This window comes from Lutra lutra, chromosome 3 (genome assembly GCF_902655055.1).
Source record: "Lutra lutra chromosome 3, mLutLut1.2, whole genome shotgun sequence".
Taxonomy (NCBI): domain Eukaryota; kingdom Metazoa; phylum Chordata; class Mammalia; order Carnivora; family Mustelidae; genus Lutra; species Lutra lutra.
The window spans coordinates 116,586,098-116,603,646 of NC_062280.1; the positions used below are offsets into that span (position 1 = coordinate 116,586,098).

Here is a 17,549-nt window from a genome sequence, read left to right on the forward strand (position 1 = left end):
TGATCCCTTTATGTTCACACCAATGTTATGGTGGGCAGGATGGAAAGAGGATTGTGAGGTGTGTCTTACCTGTGCCAGAGCACATCCAAGGCCCTGAAGCTGAGTCACATTTCTCTCCTTGGTAGAGGTGTGTGCATACTGGGGTGTTGTGTGTCTGGAATGGAGTGCCTTGGGTCTGAGGACCAGCAAAGGAAGCCAACAGGGCTCTGAGGCCTCCTGCTAGGCTGCCAGGCACTGTCTTTAAAGGGCTGAACACAGGAGATGGGGCAGGAGCTGAATGTAGAGATCCTCTGCTCTACCTCCTTGAAGGACAAGAAGGTGCCCCACACTGCCAATAGAGTCCAGCGCTGGCTCAGGGTGAGTGCAGGTGCTGGGGAGAACAAATACCCAGGGCCCCAGTGCAGCAAAAAGGGGCCCATGTGCCAGGAGGTAACCTAGTCCTGCCCCAAGCTCCATCCTAGAGTCCTGTACCCACATGAATCTGCATCAGCATCTCCTCCCCAAACTTGCCCCCATGGCCCTGCCCCTGCCTTGGCCAGATGCAGAGTCTCTGTCCACATAGTTGTAGGAATATCAGAAAAGAGACTTTAAACCCTGTCTCATCCCTTTCATCTAGAATATTTTTGCACTGCATTATGCAATTTCCTACCTCTTGCTCCCAGGCGTTCCCTTTGGCCTGACAGTCCTTCCCCAAGTGCTGCAAGTCTTGCACATGATCATGGTGAGTTGGGAGACTTTTACCCAAAGGGACATGGGGGCCCAGGGCACTATGTCTCTTGCTCTGCCTTTTGGTTGTGAAGGAACACATCCCTGGTGCCCTCCAGGGTCAGGAGCAGGGGCCTCATTGTGTGGTACAACATTCCAGCAGGCCAGTCATTTATCACAGCCATTGAGCTATTCACTGATGCTGCACTTTGAAGTGATTCCCTTCTGTTGCCATCTCACAGTGCTGCACTAAACATCCTACATGCCCTAATATTCCTGAGCTGTCTCACCTAAGAAAATGTCTTTGTGTTCCGTTCTCAACAATGGGATGTGTTATCAGAAATCACAGGATTGATGCCATTCACGCAGGGAGGTGCTATCAATACTCAGCTCACAATTGACCTGAGTTACCATCAAGTTCAGACCTCGCTTACTTCAATTCTTGTATGGATGCCAAGAACGTTTTTTCTGTTTCCTTCAAGATTTATTAATTGATTGGTTGATTCACTGATTTGAGAGAGGCCAGGGGAGACTGGGGAGAAGCAGAGGAGAGAATGAATCCTCAAGCAGACTCTGCCCTAAGTACGCAGCTCTACGTGGAGCTCAATCTCAGCACACTGAGATCATGACCTGAGCCCAAAGCATGACTCTTAGGATTAAGCCAAGGAACCACACAGTCACCTTATTGTTTTTATGACTGTGGGTCCTCTTGTTCCACCTCTTGCAGTAAGTCACTGGGATCTTGGGGGTTCGGTCTGTGCTCCAACCCCTAACCCTCCTGGTGGCTATAGCACTGACTCATGACTCGTCTGTTTCACCTCAGGGGAAAAATGGCTCACCAATGAAGAGGAGTGAGACCCACATGCTATGGACCAACTGGGCCAACCTGCTAGAGAAGCAAATACAACATCTGGTGCCTGCCTTCCTAGAAGGAGACCTCAGCTAAGCTGACATAATCCTGGGCACATACTGAGCCTTTGCCACAACCCAAGAGTTGCTGGACCTCCTGTTGACAAGGTGAGCACGCAGTCCCTAACTTCCCCATGGGATTTGGCCATGGCCTGGTTGTGAGTTTTGGGAATGTCCCAAAACTTCCCGAGCCTCAGTTTTCTCCTCTCACTGAGGCAGAGTTATTATACGGACTCAGTGGGGTCTCAAAGGGAAGGTGCAACTGGGTGCCTGGGGCTGTGGAAAGGTCTGTTAGAGGGGCTATGGTTGTACTCATTTATCATTGTCCTGCTGCTCATGACGAAGCCTCTGCCTTATTCCTCACTATCACTATGGTCTTGATCTGGGATGTTTGGCCATTTAAAGGGAGATCTGAGGCTCTGTCTGGATTCTGTGTCAGGTGAAACCAGAGCAGGGATCACTGGATGTGAGCAGGGGGCCCAAAGCCCACTCAGATATCTGTGATGGGTTGGTTGGGGCCCTTTCATTCATCAAGCATTCAGGAAGTCCCACTCAGTGCAGGTGCTTCTTTAGGAGCTGACTGTGAACCCTGCACAGAGCAGACAGCACTCCAGGGCTCCAGACTAGTCAGGGGTCAGACAGTGACAATGGACATGATGAGAGGTAGCATCCACAGGCTATTTCATGTGATGCCCCTGGTCTCCTCTAGATATGGGTGCATTTTCTCCAGCTGTGATGAGGGTGGCAGAGCCCAGGAACTGCAGAACATGTGAGTTTTGGCTGATGCTGGAGAGCCTTACCTCTCCACCAGGGCAGCCAAGGAACTGTGAGTTGGAAGGACTCATTGACCCTCATCCCACACATCTGTGGTTCCTCTTTAAGGATGAAGGTCTGAGAGTTTCTAATGGATAAAAGAAGGGGCCCAGGAGAGCTGTGGGTGTGGGCACTGTGGAGAGTAGAGGGGGCTGGAAGACAGATTTAGCTCCTAATAGATTCATTCCCCACCCTGCCCCCTCCTAGCCCTGACTCTACCCTAATCCTGGGACCCAGAATAGAGGCCATGGGAACTCAGCAATGTCTTGGAAGCTGGACGCTGGGTGTTCAGAGGGTGCTCAGGAGACCCAGTGAGAGCTCAGGGACCAGACATTCCAAAACCTGTGTGAGATTAGTGTTAGTGGAAGGAGACCCACTCATGGCACCTAGTGAAAGAGGCAGCACATGGGCACAAGTGGTAACATTTGAGGTATTGGGAGGGTCTTGTAAAGTCCTGGCTAGAGACAGAGTCTCTTTGCTCCCTCCTTGGTTGGATCTTCACAGAGCAGTGGCCTGTGCAGTGAGGGTAATTAAGAGGCCAGACACCACCACTCCCTGGGCACATGCAGTTGAATTCAAGTGGCAAGTGGACAAGAGGACTGACTGAGGAGTGCGTCCAGCTCCCCTAAGAAGTACAGGAATGCTCACACCATTGATTGAGGACTCACACTCATAGTGGCTTTTTGCCAGCTTGTCGTCTTTGACCAGACCTGTCTTAGGCAGGACTGCCAGATCACAGGTGGACAATGAGTAGAACTGTTCTCTGACAGGAGCTGGAAGCCCAAGCTCTCAGTTTCCCACAGGGGTTCCCAGGGATATTGGTTTAGGAGGGTGCCCTGTCCTCTGACTCTTCTGCCTGTCTATCTGCAGGGCCATCTCCTCCATCTTGAACACATGGCTAGAACAATATCCCGAGGATTGTGTGCAACCCCCAGAATTTCTCAGCCCGAATATGCTGCTGGCATCCCTGGGGCTCAATGGCCAGGCTCAGATTTGGAACATGATGCCCAGCTTCTGCTGTCACAGCTGCAACACCTTGATCCCACTTAGCCAGAGGCTGAGTGTGAGAAAGACTGGGGTTACTTACGTGGACCTGTGGAAGGGACAGGGTGGGCCACACTGAGCAAGACTCCATAGAGTGCAGTTGGGCTGAGAGGAGTGAGTAGTCTCAGATCCCTGTCTCCATGGTCTGCAGTCAGACAGACCTTCCATGAATTGGTTCTTGGATGCAGACCACATTGAGTGGCGGGAAAAGTTTCCTTTATTAGAAAGGACATGGGAAGTCAATCATTCTGATGATACTTTCTCTGTGGAGCTATTGTACCAGCCCCAGAACAAGATCCTGATCCACCTCAGGACCTTGCCCCAGCTCCCACTGTGGCACCTGCTGCATCTTCAGAGCCTGGGCTGGCCCAACCCATCCCTGCTTCTGGAGGTCACCAGTCAGGAAGAGCAGTGATGGCACTTGTCCATTGAGGCCAGTGCAGTTGGTAGTCAGGGCTCTCATTCTCTCTCCAGAAGTGGAAGAGCCACCAGCCCCTTTGCCTGACCCAGAGGTCCAGCATAGTCCTGGCCATGCTACTGGAGTTCCTGAAGAGCCTGGTCCTCAACCTGTCTCAGTGGAGCAACCATCCTGAACTTCTGAGCAAGAGCTCGTGCTGGCTGGAACCCCAAGGATGAGTTCCCCTTCCCTGTCATGCTCTCTTTGAAATTTTTGTGTTTTTTATACACCTGTATAATGGCTTAATCTATTTTGTTCATTAAATAAAGTAGAATTTTAGTTTACATAAACTCTTACTCTGGTCTTTTTCAGTTTGGTATCAAGGTGCCCATTAGGTACACTCAGAGTGTTGCACAACCATTTACTTATAGAACATTTCCATCACAGAAAATCTGTGCTATTATTCACTCACTGCTCATTCCCTCACCCTGGTCCCTGCAACCACTGCTCTTCTTTCTGTCTCTGGTTCTTTACATCATCTGGGATTTTCTTCCTTTTTTAAAAAAAAATTTATTTATTGCTCTAATTTCTTTCCAGTGTTCCAGAATACATTCTTTATGCAACACACCCAGTGCTCCATGCAATACATGCCCTCCTCAATACCCACCACCAGGCTCACATAACCTCCCATCCCCTCCCCTCCCAAACCCTCAGTTAGCCCCTCAGAGTCCACAGTCTCTCATGGTTCATCTTCCCCTCCAGTTTCCCCCAATTCCCTTCTCCTCTCCATCTCCCCATGTCCTCTGTGTTATTCCTTATGCTCCACAAATAAGTGAAACCGTATGATAATTGACTCTCTCTGCTTGACTTATTTCACTCAGCATAACCTCTTCCAGTCCCATCCATGTTGATACAAATGTTGGGTATTTTCATGTGCCTGCAACCCTACAACATGGCCTTCTATGAATGCTACGGAACGTAAGAGAGGTAGATTTTTTTTTCTTTATTCTTTTTGGTATTTTATTACAAAGGAACATTCCTTGAAAGAACAAAGATCATGGGAAAGCCCAAAATGAATGCTTTTTATTATCTGGGGTAGTTTTTTGTTTTGTTTTGTTTTGTTTTGAAAATCAGGATGCTTTGAAAGGCAGAAACCACAAGAGTAATGTCTGAGTCCATGAGACACCTTTAAATTCTTTTATTTTCCTGGTTAGGGCACATTTAAACTATTCTACTGGGCATATTATCAAAATAATAAAATCCCATCTTAAATCTTTGCATTTATTACCCACAAGTTAGGTAAGAAAGTAAATAGTTTTTTAGGTTTTAGCCAGAGTCTGTGTATTTAGTAAAATAATGACTGAAATATGAAGAAAAGAAGACACATTCCTTCTACCAAGAAATAATTGCCCATAAGAAATAGTGTCCCTTCTCCATGATTTTCCCTCTGAGTGTAGTGTGTGTCTGTGTGTGTATGTGTGTGTGTGTGTACGTGTGTGTCTGTGTGTGTCTGTGTGTGCATGTGAGTGGGGCAGGGAGGGTTTTAGGGCTGAGCTCTTGTTCTGCCCGTGCGCCCACAGTGGACAGGCACTGTTGCTGTTGTCCCCTTGGGCATTCTCAGTGACAGCACTCAGCAGCCCCATCTGTTGAACAACTGAGCCATTTCCAATTATTTGACTCTCATAATAATAGTAATAAGTATGTCTGTGCCAAAATCTGTTCCTTTAGGAGTGATTCTTACAAGCACCCTTTCTGGAACACACTTTAACCACATTTTGGGAGGATTGGATGTTCACTCCTCTATCAATGCTCTCTTTATTAAGGGGCAGTGTTGCTTATGGAAGGAAGGACTCTGTAGTGTATAGATGAGACCTGAAATCATGAGAAGGACAAGCCAGTAGTGAGTCCATCAGGGTACCACAGAGCAGGGAAGAGCCTTGCCACACCCCTCTCATGTGTCCTCCCCCACAAACATCTATGTCCCATGTCCTGGAACACATCTCACTGAGGTCCTGTCTGGTACACACTCCAGCCACTCTAGACCTTGGTGCTCCATAACTCAGACTCTAACTAGAGCAATGAGGCCTTGCTCCAGGCCAGCAGAGGGGTTCAGGCCAGGCAACTCCTCTTGGCTTGCACCCTGTCCATCCTGGCTGGACCACAACCTCTCAAGAAGAAACCTCTAAGAACAGCGCAGATCAGTGGGTTACAGACATGTGTTCCAGATGTATTTTTAGTGGCAACGGAAAGAAAGACTTGAACTTGTGTGAGCAAGAAAGGCCTTTACAAAGCACATTGGTTGCTCATGGAAGCTGCAGGATGTAGAGAGCCTCATCCAGGGGCTTTGGTACTACAGATAGTTTGTCCACAGCCCTCAGGCTCCTCTAGCCATGACCCCGTTCCTCTGCCAGCCCCAAACTTGGTATCCCTCAATTTCAGATTGTGGGAGAGTGTTGCTGTGCTTCCTGCTCAAGATACCATGTGTGGAGAAGAGGGAAACCCCTCTTGTCTCACAATGTTGAGTATGGGGGAGTCCACTTGATCCGAAGCTGTAGAAGAAGCCATGGTCAGTAATCCGTCTTCTTTTTTGGTTTTGTTGAGTATGTCCATTGCTGTGAAAAAGCTTTTTATCTTGATGAGGTCCCAATAGTTCATTTCTGCCTTCGTTTCCCTTGCCTATGGAGACGTGTCTAGGAAGAAGTTGCTGTGTCTGAGGTCGAAGAGGTTGCTGCCTGTGTTCTCCTCAAGAATTTTGATGGATCACTGTCTCCCATTGAGGTCTTTCATCCATTTTGAGTCTATTTTTGTGTGTGATGTAAGGAAATGGTCCAGTTTCATTTTTCTGCATGTGCCTGTCCAATTTTCCTAAAACCATGTGTTGAAGAGACTGTCTTTTTTCCATTGGGCATTTTTTCCTCCTTTGTCGAAAATTAGTTGACCATAAAGTTGAGGGTCTATTTCTGGGCTCTCTATTCTGTTCCACTGATCTATGTGTCTGTTTTTGTGCCAGTACAATACTGTTTTGATGATTACAGCTATGTAATAGAGCTTGAAGTCTGGAATTGTGATGCCACTAACTTTGGCTTTCTTTTTCAACATACCTCTGGCTATTTGGGGTCTTTTCTGGTTCCACATAAATTTTAGGATGATTTGTTTCATTTCTTTGAAAAAAAACTGATGGTATTTTGATAGGGATTGCATTAAATGTGTAGTTTGCTTTAGGTAGCATAGACACTTTCACAATATTTGTTCTTCCTATTCACAAGCATGGAATGCTTTTTCCTTTTCTTTGAGTCTTCCTCAATTTCTTTCATGAGTACCTTATAGTTTTCTGATGACAGATTCTTTGCCTCTTTGGTTAGGATTATTCCTAGGTATCTTATGATTTTGAGTGAAATCCCTGTATCAGATAAATGAGATCTACTCCTTAATTTCTTTTTCTTCTGTCTTATTGTTGGTGTATAGAAATACAACTGATTTCTGTGCATTGATTTTTTTCAAAGATTTTCTTTATTTATTTGACAGAGAGAGAGAGAGATCACAAGTAGGCAGAGAGGCAGGTAGAGAGAGAGGGCGAAACAGGCTCCCACTCAGCAGAGAGCTGGATGTGTGGCTAGATCCCAGGACCCTGAGATCATGACCAGGGTCGAAGGAAGAGATTTATCCCACTGAGCCACCTAGGTGCCCCTGTGCATTGATTTTTATATCCTGACACTTTACTGAATTCCTGTATGAGTTATAGCAGTTTTGGGGTGGAGTCTTTTGGGTTTTCCACCGAAAGGATCATATCTTCAGCAAAGTGTGAGAGTTTGACTTCTTTGTGGTTGATTCGGATGAGGCTTATTTCTTTTTGTTGTCTGATTGTGGAGGCTAGGACTACTAGTACTATGTTGAATAGCAGTGGTGATAGTGGACATCCCTGCCATGTTTCAGATCTTGGCAGAAAAGCTCTCAGTTTTTCCCCATTGAGAATGATATTCGCTGTGGGCTTTTCATAGATGGCTTTGATGATATTGAGGTATATACGCTTTATCCCTACACTTTGAAGAGTTTTGATCAAGAAAGGATGCTATACTTTGTCAAATGTTTTTCAGCATCTATTGAGAGTATCATATGGTTCTTGTTCTTTCTTTTATTAAAAGTATCACATTGATTTGTAGATGTTCAACCAACCTTGTAGCCCAGGAACAAATCCCACTTGGTCGTGGTGAATAATCCTTTTAATGGACGGTTGGATCCTATTGGCTAGTATTTTGGTGAGAGTTTTCCCATCTGTGATCATCAAGGATATTAGTCTGTAATGCTCTTATTTGATGGGGTCTTTGGTTTTGGGATCAAGGTAATGCTGGCCTCATAAAACGAGTTTGGAAGTTTTCCTTCCATTTTTATTTTTTGGAACAGTGTCAGAATAGGTACTAATTCCTATTTCAATGTTTGGTAGAATTCCCCTGGGAAGCCATCTGGCCCTGGGCCCTTGTTTGTTTGGAGATTTTTGATGACTGCTTCAATCTCCTTACTGGTTATGGGTCTGTTCAGGTTTTCCATTTATTCCTGGTTCAATTTTGGTAGTTCATATGCCTCTAGGAATGCATCCATTTCTTCCAGATTGTCAAATTTGCTGGCATGTGGTTGCTCATAATATGTTCTTATAATTGTTTCTATTTCTTTGGTGTTGGTTGTGATCTCTCCTCTTTCATTCATGATTTTATTTATTTGGGTCCTTTCTCTTTTCTTTTTGATGAGTCTGGCAGGGGTTTATCAATCTTAATTAATTCTTTCAAAGAACCAGCTTCTAATTTCATTGATTTCTTCTACTGTTCTTTTGGTTTCTATTTCATTGATTTCTGGACTAATCTTTATTAATTCTCTTCTCCTGCTGGTTTAGGCTTGGTTCCCTGTTCTTTCTCTAGCTCCTTTAGGTGTGGGGTTAGATTGTGTATTTGAGGGCTTTCTTGTTTCTTGAGAAAGTCTTGTATCACTATATACGTTCCTCTCAGGACCACTTTTTCTGTGTCCCAAAGTTTTTGAACAGTTGTATTTTCATTATCACTTGTTTCTATACATTTTTTCAATTCCACTTTAATTTCCTGTTTGACCCATTCATTCTTTAGAATGATGCTCTTTAGCCTCCATGCCTTTGAGCTCTTTCCATATTTCCTCTTGTGATTGAGTTCTAGCTTCAGAGCATTGTGGAATGAAAATATACAGGGAATGATCCCAGTCGTTTGGTACAGGCTGAGACCTGATTTGTAACCCAGGATGTGAACTACTCTGTAGAATATTTCATGTGCACTAGAGAAGAATGTGTATTCTGTTGCATTGGGATGGAATGTTCTGAATATATCTGTGATGTCCAACTGGTCCAGTGTGTCATTTAAGGCCTTTATTTCCTTGTTGATCTTTTGCTTGAATGATCTGTCCATTTCAATGAGGGGAGTGTTAAAGTCCCCTACTATTATTGTATTAGTATTGATGTGTTTCTTTGGTTTTGCTATTAATTGCATTATGTAGTTGGCTGCTCCCATGCTAGGGGCATACATATTTAAAACTCTTAGGTTTTCTTGTTGGACAGTCCCTTTGAGTATGATATAGTGTCCTTCCTCATCTCTTATTATAGTCTTTGGCTTAAAATCTAATTGATCGGATATACGGATTGCCACCCCAGCTTTTTTTCGATGTCCATTAGCATGGTAAATTGCTTTCCACACCCTCACTTTATTTATATTTATTTTTATTATTTTATTTTATTTTATTTTTTATAAACATATAATATATTTTTATCCCCAGGGGTACAGGTCTGTGAATCTCCAGGTTTACACACTTCACAGCACTCACCATAGCACATACCCTCCCCAATATCCATAATCCCACCCCCCAAGCCCCCCTCCCCCCATCAACCCTCCGTTTGTTTTGTGAGGTTAAGAGTCACTTATGGTTTGTCTCCCTCCCAATCCCATCTTGTTTCATTTACTCTTCTCCTACCCCCTTAACCCCCCGTGTTGAATCTCCTCTCCTCATATCAGGGAGATCATATGATAGTTGTCTTTCTCCGATTGACTTATTTCGCTAAGCATGATACCCTCTAGTTCCATCCACATCGTCGCAAATGGCAAGATTTCATTTCTTTTGATGGCTGCATAGTATTCCATTGTGTATATATACCACCTCTTCTTTATCCATTCGTCTGTTGATGGACATCTAGGTTCTTTACATAGTTTGGCTATCGTAGACATTGCTGCTATAAACATTCGGGTGCATGTGCCCCTTCGGATCACTACGTTTGTATCTTTAGGGTAAATACCCAGTAGTGCAATTGCTGGGTCATAGGGTAGTTCTATTTTCAACATTTTGAGGAATCTCCATGCTGTTTTCCAGAGGGGTTTCACCAGCTTGATTTCCACCAAGAGTGTAGGAGGGTTCCCCTTTCTCCGCATCTTTGCCAGCATCTGTCATTTCCTGACTTGTAATGTTAGCCATTTTGACTGGTGTGAGGTGATATCTCATTGTGGTTTTGATTTGTATTTCCCTGATGTCGAGTGATATGGAACACTTTTTCATGTGTCTGTTGGCCATCTGGATGTCTTCTTTGCAGAAATGTCTGTTCATGTCCTCTGCCCATTTCTGGATTGGATTATTTGTTCTTTGGGTGTTGAGTTTGCTACGTTCTTTATAGATTTTGGACACTAGCCCTTTATCTGATATGTCATTTGCAAATATCTTCTCCCATTCTGTCAGTTGTCTTTTGGTTTTGTTAACTGTTTCCTTTGTTGTGCAAAAGCATTTGATCTTGATAAAATCCCAATAGTTCATTTTTGCCCTTGCTTCCCTTGCCTTTGGCGATGTTCCTAGGAAGATGTTGCTGTGGCTGAGGTCGAAGAGGTTGCTGTCTGTGTTTTCCTCAAGGATTTTGATGGATTCCTTTCTCCCATTGAGGTCCTTCATCAATTTTGAGTATATTTTCATGTGTGGTGTAAGGAAATGATTCAATTTCATTTTTCTGCATGTGGCTGTCCAATTATCCCAACACCATTTATTGAAGAGGCTGTCTTTTTTCCATTGGACATTCTTTCCTGCTTTGTCGAAGATTAGTTGACCAATGAGTTGAGGATCTACTTCTGGGCTCTCTATTCTGTTCCATTGATCTATGTGTCTGTTTTTGTGCCAGTACCATGCTGTCTTGATGATGACAGCTTTGTAATAGAGCTTGAAGACCAGAATTGTGATGCCACGAACTTTGGCTTTCTTTTTCAATATTCCTTTGGCTATTCGAGGTCTTTCTGGTTCCATATAAATTTTAGGATTATTTGTTCCATTTCTTTGAAAAAAATGGATGGTACTTTGATAGGAATTGCATTAAATGTGTAGATTGCTTGAGGTAGCATAGACATTTTCACAATATTTATTCTTCCAATCCAGGAGCATGGAACATTTTTCCATTTCTTTGTGTCTTCCTCAATTTCTTTCATGAGTACTTTATAGTTTTCTGAGTATAGATTCTTAATCTCTTTGGTTAGGTTTATTCCTAGGTATCTTATAGTTTTGGGTGCAATTGTAAATGGGATTGACTCCTTAATTTCTCTTTCTTCTGTCTTGTTGTTGGTGTAGAGAAATGCAACTGATCTCTGTGCATTGATTTTATATCCTGACACTTTACTGAATTCCTGTACAAATTCTAGCAGTTTTGGAGTGGAGTCTTTTGGGTTTTCCACATAGAGTATCATATCATCTGCGAAGAGTGATAGTTTGACTTCTTCTTTGCTGATTTGGATACCTTTAATTTCCTTTTGTTGTCTGATTGCTGAGGCTAGGACTTCTAGTACTATGTTGAATAGCAGTGGTGTAAACGGACATCCCTGCCGTGTTCCTGACCTTAGCGGGAAAGCTTTCAGTTTTTCTCCATTGAGAATGATATTTGCAGTGGGTTTTTCATAGATGGCTTTGATAATATTGAGGTATGTGCCGTCTATCCCTACACTTTGAAGAGTTTTGATCAGGAAGGGATGCTGTACTTTGTCAAATGCTTTTTCAGCACCTATTCTGAGTGTCATATGGTCTTGTTCTTTCTTTTATTAATGTGTTGTATCACATTGATTGATTTGCAGATGTTGAACCAACCTTGCAGCCCTGGAATAAATTGCACTTGGTCGTGGTGAATAATCCTTTTAATGTACTGTTGAATCCTATTGGCTAGTATTTTGGCGAGAATTTTCGCATCTGTGTTCATCAAGGATATTGGTCTGTAGTTCTGTTTTTTGATGGGATCCTTGTCTGGTTTGGGGATCAAGGTGATGCTAGCCTCATAAAATGAGTTTGGAAGTTTTCCTTCCGTTTCTATTTTTTGGAACAGTTTCAGGAGAATAGGAATTAATTCTTCTTTTTAAATGTTTGGTAGAATTTCCCCAGGAAGCCGTCTGGCCCTGGGCTTTTGTTTCTTTGGAGATTTTTGATGACTGTTTTAATCTCCTTACTGGTTATGGGTCTGTTCAGGCTTTCTATTTCCTCATGGTTTAGTTGTGGTAGTTTATATGTCTTTAGGAATTCATCCTTTTCTTTCAGATTGTCAAATTTGTTGGCGTAGAGTTGCTCATAGTATGTTCTTATAATTGTCTGTATTTCTTTGGTGTTCGTTGTGATCTCTCCTCTTTCATTCATGATTTTATTTATTTGGGTCCTTTCTCTTTCTTTTTGATAAGTCTGGCCAGGGGTTTATCAATCTTATTAATTCCTTCAAAAAAAAACCAGCTCCTAGTTTCATTGATTTGTTCTATTGCTTTTTTTGTATCTATTTCATTGATTTCTGCTCTGATCTTTATGATTTCTCTTCTCCTGCTGGGTTTAGGGTTTCTTTCTTGTTCTTTCTCCAGCTCCTTTAGGTGTAGGGTTAGTTTGTGTACCTGAGACCTTTCTTGTTTCTTGAGAAAGGCTTGTACCGCTATATATTTTCCTCTCAGGACTGCCTTTGTTGTGTTCCACAGATTTTGAAACATTGTGTTTTCATTATCATTTGTTTCCATGAATTGTTTCAATTTTTCTTTAATTTTCTGGTTGACCCATTCATTCTTTAGAAGGATGCTGTTTAGTCTCCATGTATTTGGGTTCTTTCCAAATTTCCTCTTGTGATTGAGTTCTAGCTTCATCTTCTCTCATCTCTTATTATTGTCTTTGGCTTAAAATCTAACTGATCTGATATAAGGATTGCCACTCCTGCTTTCTTCTGATGTCCATTAGCATGGTAAATTATTTTCCACCTCCTCACTTTAAATCTGGAGGTGTCTTCGGGTTTAAAATGAGCTTCTTGTAGGCAACATATAGATGGGTTTTGTTTTTTTAATCCATTCTGATACCCTGTGTCTTTTGATTGGGGCATTTAGCCCATTAACATTCAGGGTAAGTATTGAGAGATATGAATTTAGTGCCATTGTATTGCCTGTAAGGTGACTGTTATTGTATATTGTCTCCGTTCCTTTCTGATCTACTACCTTTAGGGTCTCTCTTTGCTTAGAGGACCCCTTTCATTATTTCCTGTAGAGCTGGTTTGGTGTTTGCAAATTCTTTCAGTTTTTGTTTGTCCTGGAAGCTTTTAATCTCTCCTTCTACTTTCAATGTTAGCCTAGCTGGATATAGTATTCTTGGCTGCATGTTTTTCTCATTTAGTACTCTGAATATATCATGCCAGCTCTTTCTAGCCTGCCAGGTCACTGTGGATAAGTCTGCTGCCAATCTAATATTTTTACCATTGTACGTTACAGACTTCTTTTCCCGGGCTGCTTTCAGGATTTTCTCTTTGTTGCTAAGACTTGTAAATTTTACTATTAGGTGACGGGGTGTGGCTCTATTCTTATTGATTTTGAGGGGGGTTCTCTGAGCCTCCTGGATTTTGATGGTTGTTCCCTTTGCCATATTGAGGAAATTCTCTCCAGTAATTCTCTCCAATATACCTTCTGCTCCCCTCTCTCTTTCTTCTTCTTCTGGAATCCCAATTATTCTCATATTGTTTCGTCTTATGGTGTCACTTATCTCTCTAATTCTCCCCTCGTGGTCCAGTAGCTGTTTGTCCCTCTTTTGCTCAGCTACTTTATTCGTTGTCATTTGGTCTTCTGTATCGCTAATTCTTTCTTCTGCCTCACTTATCCTAGCAGTGAGAGCCTCCATTTTTTATTGCACCTCACTAATAGCTTTTTTGATTTCAACTTGGTTAGATTTTAGTTCTTTTATTTCTCCAGAAAGGGCTTTTATATCTCCCGTAAGGGTTTCTCTAATATATTCCATGCCTTTTCGAGCCTGGCTAGAACCTTGAGAATAGTCATTCTGAACTCTAGATCTGACATATTACCAATGTCCGTATTGATTAGGTCCCTAGCCTATGGTACTGACTCTTGTTCTTTTTTTTGTGGTGAATTTTTCTGCCTTGTCATTTTGTCCAGATAAGAGCATATGAAGGAGCAAGTAAAATACTAAAAGGGTGGCAACAACCCCAGGAATATATGCTTTTACCCAATCAGAAGAGATCCCAAATCGTGAGGGGGGAGAAAGGGGATAAAAAGAGGTTCAGAAAGAAAAAAAAAAAGAAACAATTAAAAAAAGAAAACAAATAAAGAAAAAATATAAAAAGGAAAAAACATATATATATTAGATAAACTAATTAAAAACCGTTAAAAAGAAAGGGTAAAAGTTAAAAAAAATTAGCAGAAGAAGAGAAAAAAATTGAAAAAGAAAAAAAATTAAATTAACTGCAAGGCTAAAGAATCATGGGGAGAAAGCCATGGGTTCAATGCTTTGCTTTCTCCTCCTCTGGAATTCTGGTGCTCTCCTTGGTATTGAAACTACACTCCTTGGTAGGTGAACTTGGTCCTGGCTGGGTTTCTTGCTGATCTTCTGGGGGAGGGGCCTGTTGTAGTGATTCTCAAGCGTCTTTGCCCCAGGCAGAGTTTCACCGCCCTTACCGGGGGCCAGGCTGAATAATCTGCTCGTGTTTGCTTTCGGGAGCTTTTGTTCCCTGAGTACTTTCTGTAGAGTTTGGAGGACGGGAATGAAGATGGCAGCCTCCCAGTCTCCGGCCCGGAGGAGCCGAGAGCCTGGGGCCCCACTCCTCAGTGCGCCCGCAGAGAACATCGCCCAATTACTCCTGTCACCCTGGCCTCCAGCTGTGTTCCTAGGTGACGGAGCCTGCGACCGGTTCAAGGTAAACCCTAGCTGTGAGCTCACTCCTTGGCTCTGTCTCTGTAGCCAGCTTCCCCGTTCTAATACCTGTAAGCTCTGTGCCACTCAGACACCCCCGATCCTTCTGTGACCCTGCGGGACCTGAGGCCACACTGACCCCGCGTGGGCTTCACTCCTGTTAAGCCTCTGGAGCAATGTCCCTCAGTGGAACAGACTTTTAAAAGTCCTGATTTTGTGCTCCATTTCTCTGCCACTTGCCGGGAGCCAGCCCCTCCCCCCCATGGTCTATCTTCCCGTCGTTTTGGATTCACTTCTCCGGCAGTCCTACCTTTTAGAAAGTGGTTCATTTTCTGTTTTAGAATTGCTGTTCTTCTTCTCTTCGATCTCCCGTTGGATTTGTAGGTGTTTGCAATCTTTAGATAAGTTATCTAGCTGATCTCCTGCTACCGGAAGTAGTCTCAGCCTGCTACTTCTCCGCCATCTTGACTCCTCCGCATTTATCTTTTTTTTTAATTTAATTTTATCTTTTCAATGTTCCAATATTCAGTGTTTATACACGTATGCAATACGTGCCCTCCACACCCTCACTTTAAATCTGGAGGTGTCTTTGGGGTAAAATGAGTTTCTTGTAGACAGCATATTGATTTTTTTTTTTTTTTTTTTTTTTACTTATTCTGATACCCTGTGTCTTTTGATTGGGGCATTTATCCCACTTACATTCAGGGTAACTATTGAAAGATATGAATTTAGTGCCGTTGTATTGCCTGTAGGATGACTATTACTGTATATTGTCTCTATTCCTTTCTGGTCTACTACTTTTAGGCTCTTTTTGCTTAGAGGACCCCTTTCAATATTTCCTGTCGGTCTGGTTTGGGATTTGCAAATTCTTTTAATTTTTGTTTGTCCTGGAAGCTCTTTAATCTCTCCTTCTATTTACAATGATAGTGTAGCTGGATACAGTATTCTTGGGTGCCTATGTTTCTCATTTAGTCCTCTCAATATATCATGTCAGTTTTTTCTGGCCTGCCAGGTCTCTGTGAATAGGTCTGCTGCCAGCCTAATATTTCTAACATTGTAGGTTACAGACTTGTCTTGAGCTGTTTTCAGAAATTTCTCTTTGTCACTAAACACTTGTAAGTTTTACTATTAGATGACAGGGTGTGGACCTATTTTTACTTTTTTTGAGAGGGGCTCTCTGTGCCTCCTGGATTTTGATACCTGTTCTCTTTGCCACATTAGGGAAATTCTCTACTATAATTCACTCTAATATACCTCTGACCCTCTCTCTTCTTCTTCTTCTTCTTTTTCTTCTCCTTCTGGAATCCCAATTATTCTAATATTGTTTCATCTTATGATATCATTTATCTTTTGAATTCTCCTCCCCTGGTCCAGTAGTTGTTTGTCTCTCTTTTGCTCAGCTTCTTTATTCCCTGTCATTTGGTCTTCTATATCACTAATTCTCTCTTCTGCCTCATTTATCCTAGCAGTAAGAGCCTCCATTCTTGATTGCACCTCATTAATACCTTTTTTAAAATTTCATCTTTGTTAAATTTTAGTTCTCTCATTTCTCCAGACAGTGTTTCAATAATATCTTCCATGCCTTTTTCCAGCCCAGCTATCACTTGAGAATTGTCACTCTGAACTCTAGATCTGACATACTACCAATGTCTGTATTGATGAGGTCCCTAGGCATTGGTACTGCCTCTTGTTCTTTTTCTGTTTTGTTTTGCTTTGTTTGAATTTGTTCACCTATGTTGGATAAGAATATATGAATGAGCGAATAAAATACTAAAAGGGTGGCAAAGACCCCAGAAAAATGTACACTAACCAAATCAGAAAAGACCCCAAACCAGGGGGAGAAGAAAGGGGTTAAAAAGAAATTTAAAAATATATATTTAAAAGAAATGTAAGAAAAGTGTATATATATGTGTGTATATATATATATGTATACACATATTTTAAAATTTATATACTTGTATATATATGTACATACATATATACACATATTATATATATGTGTGTGTGTGTGTGTGTGTGTGTGTGTATGTGTGTGTATATATACACACACACATATATTAGACTGGTGAATGAAACAGAGCCACCCACTTGATTTTGATTTTGGGTGTATTTTGATCTTTTAGAAGAATCTACCTCCCAAAATTTTAAAGAAATATATATATATATATATAATAAGGTTTAACACAAAGACGGGATAGAATATGACTATAAAGATGAAAATTATTAAAAAATTCTAAAAGAGGCATTGATAAGATAAGTTGGTTGGAAAAAGAAAGGAGAAAAATAATAAAAGTGGAGCAAATGTCTTCAAGCTGGAGACTAGAACAAAGCTCGTGCTAGATTTAGGGTATATTTTAATCTAGTAGAAGGATTTTTATCCCAACGTTTTTTAGAAAAAAAAAGGATATGTGTACAAAAGATAAGGTTATATACAATGAAGGATAAAATATGACTATAATAATCAAGGTTTAAAAAGATTGTTTTTAGAAAGGTATTAAGATAA

General features: G+C 42.0%; 1 pseudogene; it reads left to right on the top strand.

The window, feature by feature from the left end:
• The first annotated feature begins 261 nt into the window (after window positions 1-261).
• LOC125095602 (ral guanine nucleotide dissociation stimulator-like) lies at window positions 262-3,477 on the top strand (annotated as a pseudogene).
• Window positions 3,478-17,549: the final 14,072 nt, after the last annotated feature.